Source organism: Sus scrofa, chromosome 14 (assembly GCF_054392235.1).
Source record: "Sus scrofa isolate SSC_HxYL_T2T_F1_AM1 chromosome 14, Sscrofa_HxYL_maternal_Yorkshire_Landrace_v2.0, whole genome shotgun sequence".
In the NCBI taxonomy this organism is placed as follows: Eukaryota; Metazoa; Chordata; class Mammalia; order Artiodactyla; family Suidae; genus Sus; species Sus scrofa.
Window position 1 is genome coordinate 76,397,401 of NC_139396.1, and position 21,847 is coordinate 76,419,247.

Below are 21,847 nucleotides of genomic sequence, written 5' to 3' on the forward strand. Positions count from 1 at the left end.
CCAGGCTAGCAGGATACGGTGGTGTCCATCTAGTGGGCATTTCCTTTAGTGAGAGAGATTTCAGTGGTCTTGTTGTCAGCTAAAATTATGATAAAAAAAAAAACCCTTTTATTTTGCACAGCATATTTTGGCCACAGAGTGATTTAGGCATGGTTCTAGGAGAACATTACACTTTTCCTAGGCACGTGGAAGAAAGATCAATCAATCCGTAACTTCTAGATTATCTTTTTTGGAAGAGGGCTGCCCAGCCCCACAGAAAATGCCCATGGAAGTATGTGCTACATACTTAAGAGTATTTACAATATTCAGTTGGAGACCAGATTCTAGAAAGAGGCAGTGTCCAATTCTGGCTTACATAATTTCAAGTTTCACAGGTAAAGCCAAGACTTCCCTTAGCAAGACAAAATGGTTAAATATATAACCATTATCTTAGATACTCTTGACATGGCCTCTCCCCTTTCACTGACTCTAAAATGTTAATGGAAAAGTACTGGCAGAAAAGGCTGGCTACCTGTACGGTGTTATTTTCCACACTGTAATTTCCTAGAAGCATGTCGCCTAGGGCAACCCCAGCTAACTTGCCATCTTGACTTTGTGTATACAGTTCTCTTTCTGGTCCTCAGTGTTTCTTCTCTCAGCCCTCACCCTTCTCTCTTTCTCTACCACCAGCCAGTCCCCCAACCCACAAAGTGGGGAGGAAAAACAAGGGCTGTGGAGTGAGATAAAACCTGAAGGGAACGCCACCTCACAACCTACAACCCTCCACCTATCCCATTCTTTCTCCAGAATTGGGGGGTCAGGGGAGGTTAGCAAAGAGAGCAATATTAGTAGCACTTCCAACATTTTCATTTGCAACTAGAGCCTGAAGAAGGTACTCAAGCTCTCTGAGTCTCAAAGTCCCCACCTATTAACCTGTGAGGTGGTCCAAAGTTTATATGACATAAAACCTGTAACATGCTTAGTAGCACAGTGCAAGACACCCAAGAAGCATTCAATACACAACAGTGGAGTTTATGTGCTATTGTTGCTTGCAAAGACCAAACAAAAGATGTGTTTATAAAACTAAAGGATGCTTGATAAAAATTAAGGAGTTCCTGTTGTGCTTCAGCAGGTTAACAACCCAACATAATATCTGCGAGGGTGAGGGTTCAATCAGTGGGCTGAGGATCTGGCATTGCCACAGGCTATGGCACAGGTAACAAATGTGGCTCAGATCCAGTGTTGCCATGGCTGTGGCAAAGGCTGGCAGCTGCAGCTCCAACAAGACCCTTAGCCCAGGAACTTCCATATGCTGCAGGGGTAGCTGGTTTTCTGTTGTGTTGTTGTTGTCGTTGTTTTGCTTTTTAGAGCCACACTCGCAGCAGGTATAGCTGTATTTTTTAAAAAAATTTAAGTCACTCTGTCAATCAATTGTGGGGGGCACCTTCATTGATATGGTCTGATGTTTCTGCTCTCTTAAATTCAAGAGGTTGATATCCTAACCCCAAAAGGTGATAGTACTAGGAGGTGGGGCCTTTGGGAGGTGATCACATCATAGGGTGGAGCCACCATGAATGGGATTTGCACCCTTAGGAAAGAAACTCCAGAAACCCCAGAAGCTTCCTTAGCACTGCAACAACAAAGCAGGTGGGCAGGCTCTATCTAATAACCCGAAAGCAAGTCCTCACAGACACCAAATTTGCAGAAGCCTTGGGGGTGAACTCCCCAGCCTCCAAAACTGTGAGAAATAAATTTCTGTTGTTTATGAGCCACCCAGACAATGGTGTTCTGTGGCAGCAGCCAAAATGGAATAAAACTTCTACATTCAAAGACTATATCGAAGAAATAGTACCTTGTGACCCACCCTCAAAAAAGGAAAAGATACCTACACTCCTGGCTTATACAGAATTCATCACCTAGTAGTTAGTGATACACAGAATGATCTTTAAAAACTGCACATGAGGATTTAGCGATCAGACATAGAAAGGAAATTAAAAGCACAAACGCAGCACAACTGAGCACCCGTGGAACCCATATTAGGTGGCAACTATTCGCAATTAGAAAAGAACTTCCCATAGGATTTCCGTATGGAGCAAGCCTCCCCCTAAGTGCATTGAAGCTATATGTTTTCTTTCTTCATTCACTTCAGCCTTTCAGGAACACCCTATCTGTAAAGCTGGATACATCCATACAAAGGCAGAGGTAGAAATAAAGAATCAGAGAAGGGGGTCCCTCCAACAGGCTCCCAAGCTCCCTATTCTGCTGCTTCACTGTCCAGAGGTCACACAGTCACCCCCAGCAAATATCCAGGATTCCCGCCTCCCTCACTGTTCTCTGTCCACACCCTGCCCTGCCCCCGCTCTGGTGTAACACACCCCATCACCTGTTTAAGTGCTGAGGTGTGGGGAGAATCCCAGGAGACACAGGCTGTCCGCACACTTACAGGGAAGTCATCACAATCCACTTCACTCCACAAAAGACCTGCATCACCTCTTTGGCCATTGGGGACCCCTGCCTGCCAATACCCTGACTGCTCCTGATGCTCCCATTCCTAAGACTACCTCTGTCCCTCCTCCTCCCGGCCCCAAATCCCAAGATTCCTTTCTAACTCCATCCCCAGTCCAAGACTAACCACTTCCCAGTGTCCTGTCCCATTGATGTTTCTGGATGGCCCCTGCCCTCAGGGCTGACACTGCTCTCTCCCTGGTCATAGAACCCAGCTTGGTGTCAGCCCACACTCCCTGCAGAAGCTCCCTGGAGTCACAGCTCCATCATGACTGTCTGCACCACCTCTGATCTCCCAAATGCTTCATCTCTTTCCTCACTGACTGCCCAAGCAGCTCCATGTCACAAATGAATCCCATATCCTCTTTTTGTGCTCTGGAGTCTTTTTACAAGTCTTAGTTTCTCCTTAGCTCTGTCCCCAGGGCACCCTCATCATGGGTTCCACACTTCCCATTCACAGTCACTCCCTGTCCCTCCAAACAAGAATCCTCCGGTCTGGATGCTCAGCTTCTAGCTGGTCTCTACTTACTCAAAAGATCTGAGAGGGAGTTCCCATCGTGGCTCAGAGGTAATGAATCCGACCAGTATCCATGAGGACACAGGTATGGTCCCTAGCCTCGCTTAGCAGGTTAAGGATCCAGTGTTGCCGTGAGCTACGGTGTAGGTTGCAGACTCGGCTCGGATCTGATGTTGCTGTGGCTGTAGTGTAGGCCAGCAGCTGTAGCTCTGATTGGATCCCTAGCCTAGGAACTTCCATATGCTGCAAGTGCAGCCCCAAAAAAGAGAGAGAGAGATCAAGATCAGATAAGAGAGAGCAGTGCTGGCCACTAGCCTGGTGCAGCTATTTAAATTCAAATTAATTCAAATAAAATAAAATTAAAAATTCAGTGGCATGGGAAGTTCCCTTTGTGGCGCAGTGGTTAATGGATCCGACCAGGAACCATGAGGTGGCGGGTTCAATCCCTGGCCTTGCTCAGTGGGTTAAGGATCTGGCGTTGTTGTGAGCTGTGGTGTAGGTTGCAGATGTGGCTTGGATCCCACATTGCTGGGGCTCTGGCGTAGGCCGGTGGCTACACCTCCGATTCAACCCCTAGCCTGGGAACCTCCACATGCTGCGAGAGCGGCCCAAGAAATGGCAAAAAGATTTAAAAAAAAAAAAAAATTCAGTGGCATGGGCCACAGGTCAAGGACCTAATAACCACAGGAGGCTAGTGGCTACAGTATTGAACAAAAAACATGCCCATAAGCAGAGAGTCAAGAGCACAAGGGGACACCATGTGTCACTGCTCTAGCCATAGTCAAGCCAGGTTCTGCATGAGGCGGGCAGGGTCTGACTTGGCCACAGTGGAATTTATCCAAGAAATGTTGGGAAGGAGGCAAGTTTTGATCAAGGTTTTGAAGTCATCATAGTACTCTTTTCTATCTGTATAGAATTCTGCATATACAAGGAATTTTTGCATACATTTTAAAGACGATAATTTCAAATGGGGTAATGTTTTCCAGGGCAGAACCACATATGCAAAGACACACAAGAGGAAATGCAGAGCCTGAGGAGTCAGCAGACAGCTCACTCCCAAGAAGACAAATGTTCTTTCACGTGAGGGGCTTTTAAGGTTTCGCAAAGGTCATTTAGATTCTGTCTAAGGATATTGTGACCTGCTTTTCTACTCCCTAATTTGACCTTCACAACACTGCAGGCTGCTACCAGGTAATGCTAACCCACTATTAAGCCAGACTCAAAGACAACATGCCATCACACAAGTTCTGATGGAGCATCTTTACAATAACACCTCCCTTCCCCTGATATCAGTATTATAAAGGTGATCCAGGGCATCTGGATCAGGCAGCTGTCATTCCAGCTGCTTTCATGTCAAATCAAGACTAGAGAGGATAAGGGAAAAAAAAAAAAAAAAAAAAAGGACAAAAAAAAAAGGAGAAAGGAACACAGGGGTATCAAAAACATACCTGCATTTTTAACCCATGCCCTGCTGACTCTTTTCTCCTCTCTCCACAGTCCCAGCCCCTTAGCCAAGAACCACAGCATCAAAAGTTGTGTTTGTTGCTTCCAGGGTGTCTGACTTAGCAGTGCTCTGGCTACTGGCTATCCTATCAGGCAACAGGGGTCTGGAATGTAAAGGGCAAGGGTGGGGGAGTCCCTACTGTGGTGCAATAGGTTAAGAATCCAACTGCAGAAGCTCAGGTTGCTGCAGAGACACAGGTTCAATCTCCAGCCCGGCACAGTGGGTTAAAGGATCCATTGTTGCCACAGCTGTGGCAAAGTTTACAGCTGTGGCTCGGATTCAACCCCTCACCCAGGAATTTCCACATATCACGGGTGCAGCTAATAAATAAATAAATAGGGCAAGAGTAGGAAGTTCTCTTACAGCTCAGCGACTTAAGGTTCCAGCATTGTCACTGCACTGGCTCGGGTCACTGCTGTGGCATGGGTTTGATCTCTGGCCTGGGAACTTCCACATGCCACAGGCATGGCCAAAAAATAATAAATAAATATATAAATAGGAGTTCCCATTGTGGCGCAGTGGAAGTGAATCCAACTGAGGATGTGGGTTCGATCCCTGACCTCGCTCAGTCGGCTGGGGATCCAGCATTGCCATGATCTGTGGTATAGGTTGAAGACTTGGCCTGGATCTGGCATTGCTGTGCCTGTAGCATAGGCTGGCAGCTGCAGCTCCAATTTGACCCCTAGCCTAGGAACTTCTATATGCCATGGGTGCAGCCCTAAAAAGCAAGCAAGCAAGCAAGAAACAAAGAAAGAAAGAAGGAAAAGTCAAGGGTGGGGCTCAGAGGAAGGAAAAGTGGGAGCTCAGGTTTTGAAGAAAGCTCCTTGCTGTGTCTATGTCTCTATCACTGAGGGTTTGGGAAGGGTGCCTTCCTAGGGTGAGGTCTTCCCTGAAGAAGCCCAAGCGCACCCTACAGAGTACCAGAGCTCAGTTTCACCCCCCAATCAGTCCCTAGAAACAACCTGCCTGGTGACAAAGCTCTCGCTACAGCAGCTGCCAACTCCATGTCTAACGTCCATAGAGCCCCCACCCCTTCACAGGGGTGGCTAAGCCCAGATTCCTTTCCATCCCAACTGTTCACAAAGCCACGTTTTCAAAGGAAACCACTCAAGCCAACATCAATTAATATCTCCCTCCAGAACAGTAACACTTCTTCACCAACCAAAACTTTCTCCCAATAAAAATATTGTAGAAAGGCTGTTCCGAGAATATGTGGATAAAATCAGACACGAGTACACAACCTTCATACAACTAGCCATGCAAATTTAGTAAAGCATGTGTGACAACACATGTGTGCCCTAGAGTTAATCAGCTGTCACTGTGATACCACAGCTCTCAACCCTTTCATCCCCAACTTCTTCTTTTTTTATGTTATTTTTGATTGACATATAGGTGATGTACAATATTATATGTCATAGGTGTACAATAGAGTGATTCACAATTTTTAAAGGGTATACTCCATTTATAGTTATAAAATATTGGGCGTTCCCATTGTGTTTCAACAGGTTATAAACCCGACTAGTATCTGTGAGGTTGTGGGTTCGATCTCTGGCCTTGCTCAATGAGTTAAGGATGCCGTGTTGCCATGAGCTGTGGTGTAGGTCACAGATGCAGCTCAGATCTGGCATTGCTGTGGCTGTGACATAGGCCAGCAGCTGAAGCTCCGATATGACCCCTAGCCTGAGAACCTTCATATGTCATGGGTGCAGCCCTAAAAAGAAGGGAAAAAATGGCTCTATTCCCCGTGTTGTACAATATATCTTTGTAGCTTATTTTAGACCTAATAGTTTGTAGCTTTTAATCTCCTACCACTATAAGGTCTCTCCTCCTTCCCTCTCTCCACTAGTAACCACTACTTTATTCTCATATCTGTGAGTCTGTTTTGTTTTTGTTATATTCACTAGTATGTTACATTTTTTTTAGATTTGACATGTTAAATGATATCATACAGTAAATTTATCTTTCTCTAACTTATTTCACTTAGATAATACCCTCCAACTTCATCCATGTTGCTGCAAATGGCAAAATTTCATTCTCTTGTGGCTGAGTAATATTCCAGTGTGTGTGTGTGTGTGTATACTCACATATATATATACATATATATACACATACATATATATACATACATACATATATATATACATATATATACATACATACATATATATATATATATATATACATATACACATACACACCACACCTTCTTTATCCATTCATCTGCTGATGGACAAGGGTTACTTCCATATCTTACCAACTATAAATAATGCTGCTATGAACACTGAGGTGCAAGTATCTTTTCAAGTTAGTGTTTTGTGGAGAATTCCCAAAAAACTAAAAATAGAACTACCACATGACCCAGCAATGCCACCAACCCTCTTTTAAAACAGTACTTTCCCTCTTGGAACACTGGGCCAAGTGAAATGCTTTCTCTGGGAGCTTTCTGCAACTGAAAATGCTTTGATTTAAAAATCAAATCTCAGATTGTACTTCACTTGGAGAGCGGAGGACAGTAAGTACTTTTTAACCAAGGGTAAACAAAACCTCAGTCAAACAGGTTGCACTGCCTGCACCTACTGTACAATCCTACTTCTATACCCAGCTGTAGGTTCCTAAGGCTGCTGTAACACAACTTCACAAACACAGTCACTTAAAATAATGCCAATTTACTATCTTACAATTCTGGAGGATTGACGTCTAACAGGTTGGCAGGGCTACATTTCTTCTCGAGACTCCAAGGGAGAATCTGTTGGCTCTTTCCTCCCTGCCTTCAAGGCCAGAAAGTGTAGCATCTTCAAATCTCTCTCTGACTTCTTCCTCCATCATCACATCGTCTTCTTCTCTAATTCTTACCCTCCTACCTCCCTCTTATAGGGAACTTTATGATAATGTTGGACCCTCTCAAATAATCCAGATAGCCTTCCCACCTCAAAATCCTTACCTTAATCACATCTGCAAAATCTCTTTGGCCTATAAGGTAACAGGTTCCATCAACTAGGACATGGATATGGGGGGAGGCATTATTCTGTCTACTATACCAACCTTATAACTCATCTCTACAGACTACCTAATCAAGAGTGACCTTGGATTAATTAAAAATTCATTAGTTATAGTCTCACCAACTTAAGTTTTATATTTGTATTATGCACTTGATGATCAGGTAGGATACAGTGAGAATAGTTAAGAATATGAACTATTTTTCTAAACTACTGACTATTCACCTTTTTATATTTCTTAATAAGGTAATACGCAATTATCACTTGCTAAAATTAGTAGGAATTTCGCTGCATCCTTTAAGGGATGGTGGTGATAAAATGTGAGGTCATATATAAACCTGACATGACATATTTTTGTTTAATCCATTAGATTGAACAAAAAATTATTTCCAATATAAATATATTCAAAAGGAACAAAACAGTAGGAGGAAAGAAATGATTATTTTTTTTCACACCACTATCTTTGGAAAGGTGTCTAAAACTCTGACAATAAAACGAATGGGAAGAAAAGGCCAAGCTTATTCTCAAACGCACCTACCAGGATATTATTTTTCTTTATTTGCCTCTAAGAAAAATTAGTTTGCAATCCACTATAGAATGCAGCCCCTATATTAGGAAAGGGTTAAGTTGGAGGCAGATGAAATAGATGGAATGAGCAGAGATCTCTTGAGAGGTCTGATTTACTTAAAAGGAACACTCAGCAGGTGAAATGGAGAAAAAATCTAGGGGGTACCTCCCCACGAGTTTGTGGCTATTTTTAACCCAAGGATGAGTAGTTCAGCTTCATAGGATCCAGAAAGGTTTGGTTTGCTGTGCAGAAGCAGATGAAGGCTTTTCCTGTTACAGTGTAAATTCAAGCAAGAACGGGTTATTTTGGCTTTATAAACAATAAAAATACTTACCTGAAATTCAACAAAAGCCTGTCTCTCAAATACTGTCCTGTTACTTCTTTCAAAGGCAAGGTTTTATAGTCATATCTTGTATCCATCACATGACAGTTTAATCTAAACATGTCTAAGTACTATGGGAAAAATACTACCTACCACAGAATCAAGGCTGGATAGAATTAACCTGATGGGTAGAAAACTTCCTTTACTCCTTGAATATTTTCTCCAACATAAAACCAATGCAGGCTAATTTTTGAGTTGTAAGTATAATCTTTCACCAAATAATGGAACCCCAAAACATGGAAGAACGATAAATCATTGATTAGCAGCCTAAGAAAAGTTCAGGTTTAATGCCCCTGGTTTTTGTTTTGGTTTCTTTTTCTTTCTTTCTTTCTTTTTTTTTTTTTTTGGCTGCATCTGCAGCATGTGGAAGTTCTGGGGAAGGTGTTGAATCTGAGCTGCAGGTACCAGCCTATACCAAATCCACAGCAACGCGGGATCCAAGCTACATGTGCAACCTATGCTACAGCTTGTGGCAACACTGGATTCTTTAACCCACTGAGTGAGGCCAGAGATTGAACCCTCATCTTCATGAACACTTTGTCAGGTTCAACCTGCTGAGCAACAACAGGACTTCTGGTTTGGTTTTGTCTCATATGGCACAGGAAATTGGGATAACTGGTTGTGGAAAGCATTTATTCCAGGGCCCAACACCCAGAAGCCACCTAATACTCATTTATACACTTGTTGAATGAATCAGTGAAGAGGATCCACCCTTTCCTTGCAGGAAAGTCCAAGAAGGAAGGGACAGGACAAGCACCTTTATCTTTCCTGACCAGGCACCAAGACTAATTCATGAGCAATGGCCACAAAGGATACGGCAGTGCCCAGAGGCCATTACTAACCATCTGCATATTCCCCAAAATTAAAGGCCACCAATCCATAAATGCATATGTGCCAGGCACATATGCCAGCACGACTTTGGACATGACTGCTCCCAAGCAACCTGGGGTTGGAGAAGGAATAAATTCAGGGAGTAGCATATCTCCCATCTCTTTCCATCAATTCCCAGTGTTTCTCTAAAAGACTGAAATGGCAAATTCAGCCATCAACCCATTTCTAAATTTGAAGGTGTTACTGGGCACAGTTCTCGGCGGGTGCCAACAGGTACCAAATGAGTGGCCCATCTATAGATGACCAAAGCCCACATTCATAGAGGAAGAAAGGCAGTGAATACTGTCTTCTTAAAGTGGCCTAGCAAGTTTTCTTTATTCTCAAAAATAAGAATTTCTGACATGAAAGCCCCATAAAGCTTCATGGGAACCTCAAACTTTCATTCAGGCTCATTTTGAAAGCATATCCAGGAGTCCCCACTGTAGTGCAACAGGTTAAGGATCTGGCATTGTCTCTGCCATGGTATGGGTTTGATCCCCGGACCAGGACAGTGGGTTAAAGGATCCAGCGTTGCTGCAGCTGTGGTGTAGGTCACAGCTGTGGCACGGATTCAATCCTTGGCCCAGGAACTTCCATATGCCATGTGTGGGGCCAAAAAAGAAAAACAGAAAGAAAGCACATCCAAGCCCACTGTGGTGGGAGGAACGTGAGAAGAGAAAGCCAAGATGGCCACCCAGATGCAAAGAGAGGCATCTGTCCTGTCACCATCTCAAATCTGAGGACGTGAGGAGACGAAGTTTTACTTCTGCACACTGGATTTCTGACAAAATGCATGCACACCATTTTCTGCTCACTGACATCTCCGTGGGCTGAAGAGAACAGATGTGTCCTAGAGCATCTGGTATTAGGAATAAATCAACATCCACAAACGGCACTTGAGGAGGGAATAAATGAATCATTCCTCCTATTACCCTTCTCAGATAGTGCATCTCCATTTAAACAAAAACATTTACGTTTTTTATCCTGACTGCCAGACTCTAATCAGATGATTCATCACAGGTAGGTAACCAGGTTAGCAAAGAAGCAGCAGCAGCAAAGGGAAGCCAAACACGCAATATATCTTAAACCTGGGATTGAACCTGGACACGGCACGGGAGGTGACAGAGGTGCTGCTGCAAATACACTGAGTACACTGAGTAAAAACCAAGCCCAACGAAGGAAGCCCAAGGTCGGTCAATTAACCTCGTGTCCCAGCTGGTTCAGGTGCCATTTAGGAAGCAACAGTAACATGTCAAGGAAGAATAGAAATTCGGGAACTCAGAAGTTTTCCCTGAAGCTGTTCCTCTTGCAGAGAATCCAAGGTTTCATGTGAAAGCAGGCTTCCTATCTTTCTCAAGTGCAAGTTGAGAATATTGTTTTCATGGCTGGTGGCCTTGAAAATACACTACACAGCCTGAAAAGGGAAGAACTAAGACGTCACAACAAGCCACAACACTAGAATTGGAGGGTTCTGGGTAGATATCCACACAAATACAGGCAACTAAGACTCCCCCAGGATTTGTATTCACTTTGTCCACTGTTATCAATTCTACCTTAATTAAAAGGCATTAACTGTTGCTGCTTTCAACCAACACTGCAGCTGCAGAATGAAGACCCTGTATCTTTAGACCTTCAAACCATAAAACTGCCTGTGACCTCTCCTTCCAAAGACCCAACATTCCCAGCATAAGATAAAACCATGCAGCCCCAGCTGGTAGCTCCTGCTACCTCAGGGTCCTCACTGCCTGGCACAGGGTACCACTGATATCATAGGAAATGAAATTCCCCTCAGCAAGCCCTGGCTTAGGTTAGCAAACGTGCTTAAGCTCCCTCATGAGGTCAGCACCCCTCCTTTCTTTCCCACCAAGACAACTTAGGAGGATGAACGTGGCAGATGGGTTCTCTCCCACCAAGACACCTTAGGAGGCTGAAATTAGCAGACAGGGACAGAGGATCGGGTGAATCCAGAGTAGAAGAGGTAAAAAAAATCTTGGTTGCTAAGATGGAACGTGTTATGGACTGAATTATCTCCCCAAAATTCATATGTTGCAGCCCCAGTACCCCCAGTACTTCAGAATGTAACCTTATTTGGAGATGGGATCTTTAGAGAAGAATGAAGATTCAATGAAGGTCAAGAGGTAGATAGGTTCATCTGTGCCATATTTTAGATTCCACATATAAGTGGTATCATATGGTATTTGTCTTTCTCTTTCTGGCTTATTTCACTTGGTATGATAATCTCCATTTCTGCATCTTTGTTGCTACAAATGGCATTATTTCCTTCTTTTTATGGCTGAGTAGTATTACATATATGTACTACATCTTAATCGATTCATCTGTTGATGGACATTCAGGTTGTTTTCATGTCTTGGTTATTGTGAATAGTGCTGCTATGAACATGGGGTTCATGTATCTTTTCATTTTTTTTTCTTTTTTCTTTTTTTTAATTTTATTTTTTTCTCTTTTTTTTTTTGTTATTTTCCCAATACAATTTTTTTTTTCTACTGTACAGCATGGTGATCCAGTTACACATACATGTACACATTCTATCTTCTCACATTGTCATGCTCCATCATAAGTGACCAGACATAGTTCCCAGTGCTACACAGCAGGATCTCATTGATAATCCATTCCAAAGGCAATAGTTTACATCTACTAACCGCAAGCTTCTAATTCCAACTCCACTCCCTCTCCCTCCCCCTTGGCAACCACAAGTCTATTCACCAAGTCCATGATTTTCTTTCCTGTGGAAAGGTTCATTTGTGCCATATATTAGATTCCAGATATAAATGATATCATAAGGTATTTGTCTTTCACTTTCTGACTTACTTCACTCAGTATGAGAGTCTCTAGTTCCATCCATGTTGCTGCAAATGGCATTATTTCATTAGTTTTTATGGCTGAGTAGTATTCCATTGTGTATATATACCACATCTTCCTAATCCAATCATCTTTTCCAATTATGGTTTTCTTCAGATTCATGCCCAGGAATAGGATTGCTGGGTCATATGGTAGTTCTATATTTAGTTTTCTGAGGAACCTCTAGACCGTTTTTCATAGTGGTCGTACCAATTTACATTCCCACCAAGAGTGAGGAAGGTTCCCTTTTCTCCACACCCTCTCCAGCATTTGTTATTTGTATACTTGTTAATGACGTCCATTTTGACTGGTGTGAGGTAGTACCTCATTGTAGTTTTGATTTTCATTTCTCTAATAATCAGTGATGTTGAGCATTTTTTCATGTGCTTACTGGCCATCCATGTGTCTTCTCATGGCATAGAGAACAGACTTGTTGTCAAGGCATGGGGGGAGGGAGTGGGATGAATAGAGAGTTTGGGGCTGGTAGATACAAATTATTACATTTAGAATGGATAAGCAATGAGGTCCTATTGTATAGCACAGAAAACCATATCCAATCTCTTAAGACAGACGGTAATGGAAAATAATATGAAAAACAGCGTGTGTGTGTGTGTGTGTGTGTGTATGACTGGGTAAGAACACTATACCACAGAAATTAACACTGTAAATCAACTACACTGTAATAAAAATAAAAGAGTTTTTTTTTTTTAATGAGGTCATTATGGTGGGCCCTTAACCCAATGACTCGTATCTTTATGTGACGAGAATATCAGTATATAGACACACAGAGGGGAGAGACTGCGTGAAAAGGCAATGGGCAGACAGCCCACTACAAGCCAAGGAGAGAGACCTCTAAAGAAACCAAACTTCTCAACACCTTGATCTTGGCCTTCCAATCACCAGAATTATGAGAAATAAATTTGTGTTAAGACACCCAACCTGTGGCATTTTGTTATGGCAGCCCCAGCAGATGCATACAGATAGGAACAAGGCATCCTTAGTAAGCGTCAGAAGTCACCTCTTACCGTTCATTTCTGCACTGTGGTCTCCCTACAGCCCCCTGAGTATCTCTCCCCTCAAGTCCCCAGGAGTCCAGGGTCTTCAGACAGTCCTCCAACTGAGAGTAGGTAACAGAGCATTTCATGGCAAATGCTCTTGATTTAGGAAAAAAATCTGATCAAACAAATACAGACATAATTCATGATGCCAAAAACACAGCTGTAGTACATCCTTTGACTTCAGACTACTATTCTTTCTCTTTGCTTCCCTTCTCTCTCCTCCAGATTCCAGGAGCAACAGAGAAGAAACTGAACACCAACTGTGCAAGTTCAGAATTTTATTTTATTGGGTAGATTTTATTTTATGCAAAAGGGAAGGGACTCAGGGAAGTTAAAGCAGAACCAGCGGAACCAGAAACTGAATCTAGACTTTTTCTTTTTTGTCTTTTTAGGGCTGCACCCACGGCATATGGAGGTTCCCAGGCTAGGTGTCTAATCGGAGCTGTAGCTGCTGGCCTACGCCAGAGCCACAGCAGCGCCAGATCCAAGCCGCATCTGCAACCTACGCCACAGCTCATGGCAACGCCGAATCCTTAACCCACTGAGCAAGGCCAGGGATCGAACCCACAACCTCATGGTTCCTAGTCAGATTCGTTTCTTCTGTGCCACGACAGGAACCCCTGAATCTAGATGTTCTGATGGCAAAAACCCTTATTTTTCCCACAAAGTCAATCTCTTTCCTGCAGCCTAGAGGGCCAAATGTTTTATAAAATAGCTCAATTGGGGGGAAAGAAAGCCACAGTAAACATGATGCTAATATCCCAAGAAATCAATTTTACGTGGTCATTCATTAGATGCTATTTACCATGGAAGCCTGCGGAACAACTAAAATTTCACTTCCAATTTCACAAATCAGGCTAAACATGAACATAAATGACAATTAACACCCTTGAATAGTTTTTAATAAAAGATAATCTGATGAAATACCTACTTTTTAAATGCAGAGTAATCAGTACCAAGAGGCAATGTGAGTTCTGCTTCCTACCTTTTCCCAGCATCTGGGGGACTCAGCTGGTGACAAGGCCAGTCTGAGGTCACAGAGGCCATGTTCCAGGAGAGGCCAGTCCTGCCCCTCCAGGCACAGCCCCCTTTCACGCTTCCTGCAGGGATGCAGCAGGTGAAGTCAGCAGTTAACTTCACCTTAGAAGGAGCCCAAATCAGCTTAATTTAATTTGCTTTCCTGAGAACCAACAAGGGAGGAGCACACTCAGGGAGTGCCTGGCTCAAAGCAAAGTTCCAAGCAGGAAAATTGGGGGCACTGAAGGCACCAAAAATTGCGAGACCAGCTCCAGGGAAGTGAACCCAGTAAGAAGTGATGAAAGCTGAGCCCCAACTCCTCCTGGCAGCAAGGGGAGGAATGAGGGCCTTAAGCCACTCCCTCCCCCAGGCTCCCATTTTCTCCCTAAAATGCCTGCTCTGCACATGAATACAAGCAGCCAGCACCTTCAGGTTTAGAAACAGCCTGGTCACCTTGCAGCCTGGAAGAATTATGCGCATCATTACGGCTGTTGGCCATTTCCACATGCCTGCCAGTCAATTTTACAATACCCTGAGCTTCTGGGTTCTTAGGATTCACAGATTTTTGCTAACACAGCCTGATTGTTCCCTTACTGCTTTCTAAAATTAAAGGGAACATTAGAAGCCAAGAAAATAAAGCATGGAGGGAAGCAGAGAAAACAGCTTCATATTCATATGGGAGCATCGGGTTTGGGACAAGCTCAGTGTGAAGTACTCGTGGGACATTTGGTGAAAATGGTTTAGAGACACTGGGCAGAGTACTCCCTCCCACCCACCAACAGAGGACCAGTGGCTGGCCATGAAGGAGCTTCACAGGAAAGGATGTGTGAGCTGATGAGGACAGAGGATCACACTCTCCAGCATTCACATACGGGCAGTGGCAGGACCATGGGAAGCCAAAGGAAAGCAGGCAGGGTAGTGAAATAACCACTGCTTAGAGCCCCACTATCCAGTACAGCTCCTCCTGTGTGTCAATGAGGCATTGGAGATGAGGCTGGGCCACAATGAAATGTGTTGTATGCATAAAATACACACTGACACAAAAGAACCTATCAGTGAAACAGGAACAGACTCACAGACATAGAGAACAGGCTTGTGGTTGCCAAGGGGGAGGTGGGTGGGGAAGGGATGGATTGGGAGTTTGGGATGAGCAAATGCAAATTATCACAGAGAGAGAATGGATAAACCACAAGGTCCTACAGTAGAGCACAGGGAACTCTATCCAATATCCTGTGATAAACCGTCATGGAAAAGAAGATGAAAAAGAGTCACTCTGCTGTACAGCAGAAATTAACACAACATTGTACATCAACTATACTTACATAAAAAAAAAATGTTCCAGAAATACGCGATTTTCTAGTCCTGATGCAATAAAGAAAAGGCCTAAATAACATGACCAGCTGCCAAACAGATTATGATAAACATTGTTCTGAGGTTAAATAAGTATTAGTTAATTAATTCTGAGTACCATAAGAAGATCTCAGGTGAAAACATTACCATGAAAAAGGCAGGGCTCAGTCAGGTTTTGATCCATCAAAAAAAACACTTCTTCATGGACTTGCAGAATAGACTTGTGGGGGAAGTCGGCGGGGAAGGGGGGGGATGGATGGGGTGCTTGGAGTTAATAGATGCAGACTCTTGCCTTTGGAATGGATTAGCAATGAGATCCTGCTGTGTGGCCCTGGAAACTATGCCTGGTCACTTATGATGGAGCCTGATAATGTGAGAAAAAAGAATGTATACATGTATGTGTAACTGGGTCATCATGCCGTACAGTAGAAAATTGACAGAATACTGTAAGCCAGCTATAATGGAAAAAAACAAAAATCATTTTAAAAAATTTAAAAAAATAAAAAACAAAAAACAAAAAAAATGCTTCTTTACATGATGAAGAATGAGCCAAGTACTTACTAAGCAGTATCTAAGCTTTTTGCCACACAAAGGACACACACAGGATAATCCACACACTTTCATAGGTCCTGCCCATTGACTGGTCCTAATAAAATGATTTGTACCAACAACAACAACAACAAACACCTCTACTTCCATAAAATAAATTTTTTCAAGAAGTAAAACACTCACTGGATTCTGAGAGGCCTAAATGGACAAAAGCCCCATGTCTCCTAGGGAGGTTCAAGGGGACTAACGCCGTGCGAAAGCAGGGCAAGGCCCACAGGTCATCTTTCACAGCCTTTTTGGAGAGGAGTAAGCCAGATGACCTTGGAGGCAGTGAGTAAATGAACCACTTCTGTGTCCAGAGATTTTGGGCAGAGAAACAGAGCAGAGTTAAGGGACATTTTGTTTTGTTGTTCCAAAAAGCAAGACCCGGGAATGTTTGTAAACAGCATGCCAGCCCCCTTTTCATTCCAGCAAGCCATGGACACGCTGCCTCCTCCCCAGTGAACCATCAGAGATGCGGGGAGTCTGCCATTGATCTAGAGAGGATCTGGGTTTGGGTTTTTATTTTAAATCCTGGACGAGATCATGGAGAACAAGGCTGCCAAGGCCAAGAAACGGTTTTGCTGTTGGGCCTGAGGACAGCATGGGGTGGCACCGCTAAGCACATTCTGGATCCTGGAATTCCAAGGCCATGTCATCTCATTGTTGGCTTTGCAATTGCCACTGCTTGTGTGAATGAAAAATACTGCCTGCCATATGGGTAAAAAAAAAAAGGATGTTGCGGCCATCAAGCCACCACTTTACAGCCACCCTGAAGGTGAGCCCTGAGGGAACTCAGGATGGAAATAACATGTCCCCCCTCAAGCCATCAGCCACTGCACCCGCTTCCATGCACCTTGGGGAGACTCAGGATGCTAAAGCATGGGATGCCGGCCCCACATCACACTGTACATCAATGGAATGATTTCAGTGAGCCCAGACTCCTGCATCTTTCTATACACAGAATAGCACTAGATTCCTTGAGATATCTGGTTTTCTTTGACAAACAATAATCTTCTGATATTTCAACTACCTGGTCTTTGTGGCAAAAACTCATACATGCCAGCTCTCCACCCTGCCTCTTCGGAGGAGTCTCTCCAGAATTATCTGAGATGCTGCATCCCAGGCTTAAGTCCTCAGTTTTCTCAGCCAAATAAAACAGAACTCTCAACTTTTAGGCTGTGTTTTGTTTGTTTGTTTTCAGTCAATACATGAACCGTGGAAATCTCTCCACAGTTGTGAGACATTGTATTACTAACTTGAAGCATGTACCTAAATGCGATAGAGACTTTAGGTGTTTTTTCCTCTTACTCCCCAGCCCCCAAATAAATTAATTCTGAAAAATGGAATGCTGATAGCTATCTGTAGCTTATGAATGGAGACTCAGAACAAAAAGAGGCCCTGCCTGCATGCTGGATGTGGCATCAGGCTATAATTCTGGGTGGGCTACAAGTCATCATAAACGTTTACAACAAAAGAAAAGAGACAAGTAGCTATAGAAAGTAAGCCACTGGAAAATTTTTTAAACACTCCGTCTTCTTTTCATAAACAACTAGATGTTCTTCAAGCTTTTGTGATTTCTCTCCCGCTGTAAAGAGCTGCAAGAATTCAGGTGACCGGACTCTGCAGGTGTGGACAGAAACACTGATTTCACATGCAGGTTGTGTTACTTACAAACCTGTCCTGTTAAAGTCCTCAAATAATGAGCTATAACAAAGCAGGGTCTGATGTGACACTCTTTCTATATAAAAGAAACTGACAAGCATGCAGCCCACATAAGATGTGTATCTGCTTATCCAAGCCCTTTTTGGTTAATCCATGGTACTGACAACTTGGAAACCTAACAATATTGAAAGAGGGACAGCTGTGACAATTCTCTCTTTGGTATAATACATACATAATTTTGTTCCTAATTGAAGGAACATAACATAAGGATTTTAATTCTACAAGATAACAGGGCAGTGCATGAAAGCAGCACCAATAAATTAAAACAGAGGTACCCTGACAATAACAATATGAACATTTCATTTGCAGACCACCAGAAATATTTATCATCATAGTTTATTGATGGCTACTACAAAAGACCTTTGTTTTAAAGCAGGAGAGTGTAGTTGTTAGCAGGCAGGGTCCTGCACAGGTTAGAGTCCTGGATTACAATGAAGAGCTATGTGATTTAACCTCCCTGTACCTTAGTTAAACTGAAGACAAAAAATAGTATAGACATTTACTGAGAAATGAGTTAACACACAAATGTAATAGGGAAGAACAAATCTGACTCCATACTGGATCTGTTTCTTTTACCTTAACCTTCATATTCTATTGCTTTTGTTCAAGTCAAGAAAGTTGCCTAAAGCCTGAAATAGACAGAAGAGCCCATTCTCAAGGCTCTGCCCTTTAAAGGTCTAACACTTTCCCATTCATTTGGGGTCAAATGTTGCAGGACAGAAAATAATATTTGTCTTGTTGGAGATTTACAGGAACATCATATCCTCAACAACAGGGACAGCTGCAAGAACAAAGAATTCTGGCACCAAGATGTTTGCCACAACCAACCACATCCCTTCCCCTTTTAGTAAAAAAAGCAGCCTGGTTCTTGGGGACACTAGTCCACCATGTCCTTGGTCGGGTCTGCTGCCTTTCCGAATAAAGTCACTATTCCTTGCCTCAATGACTCATCCCTCAATTTACTGGCCTGTGAGCAAGAAGTGCGAGATTGGACTCTGTAACACAAACACTGCTTACAATAGGACCTGACCCCTACTAAGTGCTCAATAATGTCACCTACTATTATAATCAATGAATGCTTATCAGTATCTTGATTAGAGGAAACTGAGATCCCAGGTAGTAACATCACAGACACAGTGTGTGCTCAGGTCTAAGTTTTTCTCTAAAAAAGTCTTTGCCCCCATTTCTTTGTCTCCATCAAAAATGCGCAGTGAAGAGTTCCTGTCATGGCTCAGCAGTAAACAACCTGACTAGTATTCATGAGGATGGGGGTTCGATCCCTGGCATCACCCAGTGGGTTAAGGATCCTGTGCTGCCATGAGCTGTGGTGTAGGTCACAGACGCAGCTCGGATCCCATTTTCCTGTGGCTGTGGTGTAGGCCAGCAGCTACAGCTCCTAGCCTGGGAACTTCCATATGCTGCAGTGTGGCCCTAAAAAGACAAAAAAAAAAAAAAAAAAGAAAGAAAGAAAGAAAGGACAGTGATCTTGAAGCTGCTAATTCTCCTCTTGTGAAGGTCCTGATAACTCCTGCTTTCCAGGGATTATCCCCAAGTGGTGCCTGGTGGAGTCGGCTTTTAAAAGAAAGCTTACAGCCAGGGAAGGAATAGCTGCTCTGTGGGAAGAAGCTGACGACTTTTCAGGAGTAAAGGTCTGTGTCCTTAGCCCTTAGATGGCCACCTCCAACTAACATAAACAAGAGGAGTCTCTGGGAAGTGTGAGTTTCCTGATAAGAACCAGTAAAAACATCTTTCAATTTGGATGGGTCACTGGGGTGGCCGCCCATGACAGATGTGTGTGACACATACATAGCACGTGCATGACATGGATGCAAGATATATTCTACATCTTGCACATAAATTGAGAAATTTCTAAATCATCAGGAGGAATTTTATTTAGTAACTAACTTCAAGTGTATGTGTGTGTATGTATCTAAGTGTGGAGGGTATAAATACGCATATACAGATATATATGTATATATATCAAGGGAGGAACCTCTCAGAGGTCCACACTACCTTTCTAATCTGCAGTGCCTCCCTAAAGTGTCCCTCCCAAGTGGGCCCTGGGTGTCCGCACCAGGGGACGAGGGAACACAAATTTGAGGCACCCTGGAGCAAAGCAAAGGTAGAGACATCAAGTCTATGGCTCAGGACCTTTGCTGACATTCTTTCCCACAAATTCTTCCCACACTTGACCCCCTACTGAAGCAGAAAAAAAAAAAAAATACAGGGAAGAAAAGGTGGAAATCCTGAATAAGCAGAATTAAGAATTAAGAAACACATTTTCTAAAAGTTTGCTTTGAGCCTCAGATTTTAAAATCATAGCACTGACATCCAAGCATGAAACCTACATCAGGGAAGGTTTGATTCTTAGGTCTCTAGGCCCCTAATGATGGGGTGACTCCACATGCTGTCCTATGAACATGGCTCCCAAACATAGCATCAGCCCCGACCCTGTGTCCAGGGCCCGCTGTGCAATTCCAGCTGTACATTCAGGATCTCTACCTACACATACGCCAGCCTGCAAATCAATGACTTGTCATCCTCACCTGCAAACCCTCTCCACCCACTGACATCCCTTTAATAATAATACAACTATGGTTCTGACCACACAAACGTAAGATTGCTTGAGTCACCTCTGATGGACTCAAGTGTCCAGGAACGGGCCAGACTCTACAAAGAAGGCAGCTGCCTTGGGTTAACACTGGTCACAGTGGAGAGGACACTTAAATGTGCATTGTGCTCATGGCTGGTTCATAAAATCAGTCATAATCAACCCCATAAACCTGAGCAGAAAAAGCTTGTGGTAAGGGCAGGCCATGTAAACACGTAACGGAAAAAGACAGAAGCAGGTGACTTTGGATGAATGCAATTGATGTCATGGTAACTCCTGCTCAAGGTCACTACAGTTTAAAGCAGCCTCTACCTGTCTTCCACCTCAGCCACATCTTCCCCCAAGGATCCATCCTTTTCTTCCTGTTCCTACAGATGTCAACGAGTTTAGGGTGGCATATACCACATAACACAAACGTAAAATTTTGTTTTCTGGTAGCCACATTAAATGGTTACCAAAGAGGAAAAGTGGGGAGGGATAAATTAGGAGCTTGGTATTTAAAGTATATACATTACTGTATATAAAATAGATACTTAACAAGGACCTACTGTATAGCACAGGGAACTCTACTTATCTTTTATACTTAATCTCCTGTAATAACCTATAAGGGAAAAGAATCTAAAAAAGAATATATATATATATATATAACTGAATCACTTTGCTGTACACCTGAAACTAACACAACATTGTAAAGCAACTATATTCCAATAAAAATGTTTTTAAGAAGGTAGAGATTAAAAGGCAAAATTAATTTTAACCATATATTTGATATCATCTAATCTGTCCAAAGCAGTACCATTCAAACATATAATGAGTATACAACAACAATTAATGAGATACTTTACATTCTTTTTGCCGCACTAAGTCTTTGAGATCCAGTGTATATTTGACACTCACAGCAAGTCTCAATTCCCACCAACCATGTGTCAAGTGTTCAAGAGCCACATGTGGTGAGTGGCCACCACACTGGACAGTGTGGCAGTAATGGCCCTTCCCTCCTCTGGTCCTTGCCCACCCATATTCCACATTGCAGCTGGAATATCTACCCAACATGGTCTGATTCATTTGCCCAAAGTAGGGGCATATTTGCATTGTCAACACCTACCACAAACCAGGCATTCAATAAATGTTGTTAAAGAATGGATCAGGAGTTCCCATTGTGGCGCAGACGGATAGATACATAGTCAATTAAATACAGCAGGATGAAACCCAAATCCCTTACAATGGCATTCAGGTTGAATCTTTAACTTTCTCACCTTTCTCTTTGTAAATCTTCTATTTTGGTTTCCAAAATTCCAGTGTGCAGGTGGTGAAGGTA

The 21,847-nt window shown here is 43.0% G+C and overlaps 1 protein-coding gene and 1 long non-coding RNA gene across 19 annotated transcripts in view; both read right to left on the reverse strand.

Annotated features, from left to right (window-relative positions):
• Positions 1-21,847, reverse strand: part of RYR2 (ryanodine receptor 2) — a 745,790-nt gene that overhangs the window by 697,465 nt on the left and 26,478 nt on the right. The gene's annotated exons all lie outside the window — the stretch shown is intronic.
• On the reverse strand, positions 8,749-13,145 carry LOC146396791 (uncharacterized). The gene is made up of 2 exons (XR_014827820.1): positions 11,240-13,145; positions 8,749-11,193 (listed from the first exon to the last, which is right to left on the reverse strand). It is a non-coding gene; the product is annotated as an uncharacterized LOC146396791 (long non-coding RNA).